This window comes from Palaemon carinicauda, chromosome 1 (genome assembly GCF_036898095.1).
Source record: "Palaemon carinicauda isolate YSFRI2023 chromosome 1, ASM3689809v2, whole genome shotgun sequence".
Classification (NCBI taxonomy): Eukaryota; Metazoa; Arthropoda; class Malacostraca; order Decapoda; family Palaemonidae; genus Palaemon; species Palaemon carinicauda.
In genome coordinates, this window is record NC_090725.1 from 238,446,345 (window position 1) to 238,453,129 (window position 6,785).

Below are 6,785 nucleotides of genomic sequence, written 5' to 3' on the forward strand. Positions count from 1 at the left end.
CACCATTTAGTTGGACCACTGTTGATAAACCTTGCAACCGCCGTCCTGTGCTAAGGCGACTGGATCGATGCAAAGAAATAATTATCATCAGCATGAGCAACAAGTTTGTTTTCAAGGTCAATCTACATATGCGTGTGTAATATAAAAGATAATGGGACAAGAAAAATAGCCAGAAGAACGTTCGAGATTGTATTGCTTGAAAGCTAGGGATTTCTATAAGACATTGATAATTGATGTGCGAATGGCAAAATACTGTCATTGTCATAATCTCTATCAAACATGGCAGTTGTAATAATAATGACAGATTATATAAATGAATACATACGTTTAAAGTTTAAAGAAAAATGTAAAGTTTTAAAGACCATATAAAAGAACAATGTATTATGGAACATTTGAAGGATACCGTCATTTGTAACACAGTAAATAAATGTAGGGGTAAATAAATATCAACACTAACACCAACCGCATATATAGCTTATTCATATCCTCTCGACATTCTTCTTACCAAATCACATCCTCCTATATAACTTTTATCACAAATGCACAGTTTCCTCTTTAAACAATTATTTATAATTTCTCGTTTTACTTTAGCATTAGAACCATATGACCAATCAGTGCTTTCTTCATTTTCATGTGACATTTTTCAGGAAATAACCAACCTTCATTTCGAAAACACCATCACGGCTTTCCAGACGTATATTCATGCTGGAAAATCCTATTTCGCGAGGGAAATAAACATAGTAATACAACCTAACCTGACATTCTCCATCTTCCCTAACTTAGGATGGAATGTCCTTACCCTAACTTAACTGTTTTACTTTCTACTGGAGTTACACATCGGCAATTCAAGGCCTTGCACGTCATAATATCTGACAGTGGTGAACATTGTGAACAGTTGCACTACATGTGACAAAAAAAAGAGGAAAAAAATATCGCCTGATTGCGACACCAAGATGTATTATAACATTACCCATTATGACTAAATTGTGCAGTTCAATATTAACTTGGGTATACACGTGATCCTACGGTGCTCATTAGGCTACACGCACATTTCATTATGATGCCGTGTATAGGATGCGGCCTATATCAATAGCAAGTTAAACTTTGCACTGATCATTCTCATTTCAATTACAGACAGAACAAGAACTATCTCACTCATTGAACTTTTGGAAGAACATGGCCAACCTAGATTTTTTATACCTTATACCAGTCTACCAACATGACTCTGACTTAGTAAAATCCATTTCAGATTATCACGATACACTGCTGCAGATAAGAATTATGTATTAACTTCAATGCAAGAAGTAATGGGGAACTCTGGGACGTTGCTGCGTCCAGCTATATTTACAATGTAGAAAGGAAAAAGGATATCATGACAATCTAACGCAAGAATTGACAATTGAAAATCCTTGACTATGCAGGAATTTTACCAGGATTATGGAGAACCTTTTTGATGAAATTGTGGAATGTGTCAAACCCCATATAACGAAGACTCTGACATTCTGGAGCAGACTTACTTAGCCAGGCTCATCAGCTGCAATTGCCCTATGTTAACTTGCGACTGGAGAATTCTACAAAAGCATGCCCTTCCAATTTCATGTAGCTCCTAACGTGATCAGCAGAATTGTGACTGAACTTAAACCTTTGGAGATGAGGCTATGCAGGTTCCCAGTATACCAGAGAAATGGAAGGAGATAGCCCATGGATTTTAGCAATGATGGAATTTCCCACATAACCTTGAAGCAATAGATGGGAAATACATGTACATCCAAAACCCAGTTTTTGGAGAAACTCATTACTTTAATTATAAAAAATTCTACTCTTTAATTCTTATTGAAGTTGCTGATGCTGAGTTCTGGTATGTGGACGTAGGACCTATAGGATCTGAGTCTGGTAGTGATGTGTTTGGCGAGATAAAGTTATGGGAAATGTTGGATATGAATGAAGCTAACTTGCATGCCTCTGAAAGATTGAAATACGATAAGGAAGATGAACCCCCGGTCAAATATTTCTTCATTGATTATGATGCTTTTGCTCTAAGGAATTATCTGATGAAACAATATCCTGTACGATGCCCGACATATGGTGAGCGAATCTACAAGTATTGACTGAGCAGGGTAAGGCGTACAGTGGACAATAGATTTGGAAGCTCAGTGAACAGATATATATTGTTATAAATTATTTAATTCTTTATTCTTTATTTGGTTTACAGCGTGACATTTTAACTCTGCTTCTGGAAAAACATCTATAATGTGAAATATACTGTGTATACCACTTAATAATCAATTCAATATTTTCCATTCATTTGCCACAAATTTAGATTGTTTTACACCCCCATTAATCTTTGCCATGATCGTATCCATTACATGGTGTTAGAAGTTTGAGTGTTGCACAACTTAATTTTGACGAAATCTCAATATTCTAAGAGTGAGGGAGATCCACATGACTCAAGAGGCACGAGGTCCTACCTTGCAGCTGAAGGTCTGACCAAAGTTCACCTAGTCTGCCTTCCAGAATGAGACACACATCAAGCATAACTAGAAGAAATCAACGTGAACATCTTCCACACCATAAATTTCCCTGTTATTCTTAATGTCCATCTATTATCTGTCATTCTTATTACATGTCTTACCCATATATATTTCTTTTTCTTAAATGTTATTAGAGTAGCCTCTACTTTAGTTTGCTCTCGTATCCATGCTGATCTTTTTCTGTCTCCTAGTGTTAATCCCAATAGTATTCTCTACATAGCTCTTTGAGTTGTAACTAGCTTATGTTCTAAGGCTTTGTTAAGACTCCAAGTTTCTGATGCATAAGTTAATACGGGTAGGACCATCAGATTGAATACTTTTCTTTTTAGAGAAAGTGGCATTTTAATTTTTAAAATCTGTTGTTTACCAAAAGCTCTCCAACCCATGCTTATCCTTCAATCATTTTTGGTCTTATGTCCTGGGGAAACACTTACTGTCTGTCCTAAGTACATGCATTCATTTAAAACCTATAGAGGTTCGTCCATAACTTTTATTAGTTGGCCCTCTGCATTTTCATTGAATATATACTGTATATATACATACACAGACACACACACACACACACACACATATATATATATATATATTTATATATATATATATGTATGTGTGTGTGTGTGTGTGTGTGTGTGTGTGTGTGTGTGTATGGAATACAGAAGTAAAGTGGGCATCGAGTAAACTGAAAAATTGTAAAGCACCAGGTCCATTACAGTTTCAAATTTAAATAGTCAATATATTAGCTACAGAGGGAGGAAGAATGAATGCTAGATTTATTAAGAGCAATATGAGATGAGGAAATAATACATAACGACAGGGAGGAGAGTCTAATGATATCTATATTTAAGTAGAAAGGTGATGTCATAAATTGTAGTAACTACAGGGCAATTAAACTAACAGAGCATGGTTTGAAATATTTTGAGAGGTTGCTAGATGAAAGATTGAGATTATAAAAATTGGGAATCAACAGTATGAAGTCATGAGGGGGAGAGGGACTGTGGATACCATATTTATAGTAAGGCAGCTGCAAGAAAGGAGTCTAGAGGGAAACCAGAAGATCTGGTGATTGCCATTGTAAAATGAGGAAGACTTACAGAGAAGGGTCGTAGAGTGGTAGGAGACTTTGGAGAGGGATGGCCTGAGAGTAAATGTAGATAAGACTGCAGCTATGGTGAGCAGTAAGGAAAATAGGGACAGGTTAGCCATACATGAAAGTAGAGGCTTGGTTATAAAACAGGTGGAAGAATTTAGATACTTGGGATCTAGTATAAGTCCATGTCAAGTACTGCCTTCATGTCTAATAAACCAAAAACAAACTTAAATACAAGAAAGCACAGTACAAACTTTATCCTGCACAAACATAATTCCTTTCCCCCCCCCCACCCCCACCCCCAAATATAGATTTTATGTCACGAACCTTTCCCATATAAAGGAAATTTTACATAGTAAAGAAGAACACGTTTTCTATGCAAGCCAAAACACTTTTTTCCTTTTCAAACCAAATCCTGCTCCGCAAATACCACATAATTTATCCAAAGCAAAATAATAACCGAACTAATTTTAGTTATCAACTTTACTGCCAAAACGAAACTTGAGCGTATTGCATTGTAGAAACTCAGCTAAAGCATAAACGTAAAAGTTAAAATTTCTTACCTTTCTGATATCATCTCTGTTGGCAAAAAGGAGAACCGGCTCAGGGCCATGGGCTTTGCAGGTGACGTAGTCCTCTCGTAGAGCGTATCCGTGTACGCACAGACACTTGAAGGATCCATTGGTATTCTCGCAGATCTGGGAGCACGGACGGAACAAGGCGCACTCGTCGACGTCGACACATCTGTGGGATAAATGGAAAACAATTATTACAAAGAATTTATTGATTAAAATGGACCAACTTCGTAATTTCATGATATAGATTTAAGGCATTTTATACAGAAGAATCATTTTCTTTCATTTATTACAGTAGAACAAGGATAATTACATAATTGGGGTTTTTGAACACCAGTTTGCATGAACTATTGTACAGCATAACGTTGTTACACGTTCAATCAACCAAAGAAGAAATAAAGAAGTTGTTGCATATTATCCTTTAAAGAATAGACAATTCTAGGCTATAGAAATCAAGAAATAAGCGGATATTTTGTTACATCGAAAAAACTAAAATTCTACATATGACAGCCTAGTTTGACCTTTCCGCAAATACTCAACAAGCTCATGGAGGATGCAATAAATAGTTTTAGACACTTAACTTTCGAGTGGAATTGGCTCACACCGTATAAGCATATAGGGACTATCTTAGTCGTATCGCTTGGCAAATTAGTCTCCCAAAAAATATTTATTACATCTTGAATATTATTCCCTGGTGACAATAGTTCCGCAATTGTCGAAAAGTCTTTTTATTATTTACGTTTCTGGTGGGTAAATTGGGTTCTATAGTACCTTTTTGATAATGTAAAACCTAGACTTTTCAAATAAATTCTGTGAACATGAGAGAGAGAGAGAGAGAGAGAGAGAGAGAGAGAGAGAGAGAGAGAGAGAGAGAGAACTTGCACAAGAATACGATGAATATAACCATCCAAGGTACACCAGATTTACTGTTCAAACATCATTTTGCTATCCATCAAAACTGGCAACTGCATCAAGAATATGAAGCAAATCTTCAAAGGTATAACTCCTTTTTCAAATATGAATTTGAGATGAAATGTTTAGATATAGATCAATTCTAATTATCATTAAGCTCTTAATCATCCCATTACAAATACAAAATTGACGCATTTAAAAAAAAAAAACTCATAAAATGTTCCATATCAAAAGAATTAAATGAGAATTGCCTTCTCTCACGGTTGGCCGAAGAGTTGCACCAGCAAAACTGCCGTGTTGGACACGACGTTTCCTTAGAAATATCAATTCTTTTAAACCGGATGTTCAAGAACTTCTTCATTTCATGATCCTTTCAGGCGAGATGGATACGCTCGAGACATGCTCCAACGGCTGTTTTTATGAGCACTTCTCTCAACGGACTGGAAATTCCTGGAACTCGAATAAGCAGTGCATAAACTTTCTCATATACGTTACTATAGCCATCAGTTAAAATAAAAGACTATCTTCGATGCCACAAACTTACACGTATCAAATACAGTACATGATAATATCGGTTACACATCCGTATGGAAATCAATAGGTCTACCTGTATGAATTTTAGCAAAACTGAAATACAAATGCGACCTCTGCCAACCGGTAATATCAAAGCCGCCACTTGGCCCACAAATTATCCATGAAACATGAAACCCCTTTTGGGAGATTTAAAACCTCATCTAAGGCACCTAAGCAAAGGTGACCTCTGATAGAACAGGTTATGGCCTCAGGATGTTCAGGTTGCGATGTGACTACAAGAAAATAAGAAGGGTCAGCTAACCATGACACTTATTCCAAGGCCTGGGGAGAGACAACTTGTTTTTGTTTTTTACGAAATGCTGCGGTGTAATTACCACTAGTGCGATCCAGATGGAACGAGTTTGGCATCAAGGTCCATAAGAGAACTTATTTGGGCACCGAACCCGATATCGTCGTGGTTCAGAGGCATCTGACAAAAATTTTATTCATGTTTTAGACAAGAAAATTACATAAATATAAAATATGGTTCTTAACCAATCGTCCGTCACCTCAGACCAGAAAGATCACCTATCGACTGAAAAATTTCAAAGTAATGCAAAGATTGTAGACTACAGTCCAGTGGTATCAGTTTGTTAAATTACGACATTTATGAAGAGCACAATATTTGCCTCTTTTGCGATTTATGACAATGGTGGCAAAAACAAGAAGCGTTCATAACCTCCTCTCGGCACCATTGGAGTTATTCTACGTCAATTTATTACCAGATTTTCTCTTTATTTTATCATGTACATTAAAATATTTTAAAACATACACAATATATAGCAATGAAAAGTAAATCTATTCAGCTATATGATGAAATTACTATGAATTATTATCTTAAATAGATTCTATATAATGATGAGTTGAATAAAATGTTTAATAAATAGGCCAGGAGCTGGAGCGCCAAATTCTTTGATTAGGGGATTGGTGCTTAAAGGGTTAAAATGTAACTATGATTCCTGAATTAGATACTCGAATTAAATAAATATCAAACACACATATTATTATTATTATTATTATTATTATTATTATTATTATAATTACTAGCTAAGCTACAACCCTAGTTGGAAAAGGGGGATGCTATTAGCCCAAAGGCTCCAACAGGTA

At 35.9% G+C, this 6,785-nt stretch overlaps 1 protein-coding gene across 1 annotated transcript in view; it reads right to left on the reverse strand.

Moving 5' to 3' along the window:
- Positions 1-4,315, reverse strand: part of Lrp4 (LDL receptor related protein 4) — a 339,698-nt gene extending 335,383 nt beyond the window's left edge. The window contains exon 1 of the mRNA XM_068388178.1: positions 4,182-4,315. The gene's annotated coding sequence lies outside the window, so the exon portion shown is untranslated. The remainder of the gene's footprint in view (positions 1-4,181) is intronic.
- Positions 4,316-6,785: the final 2,470 nt, after the last annotated feature.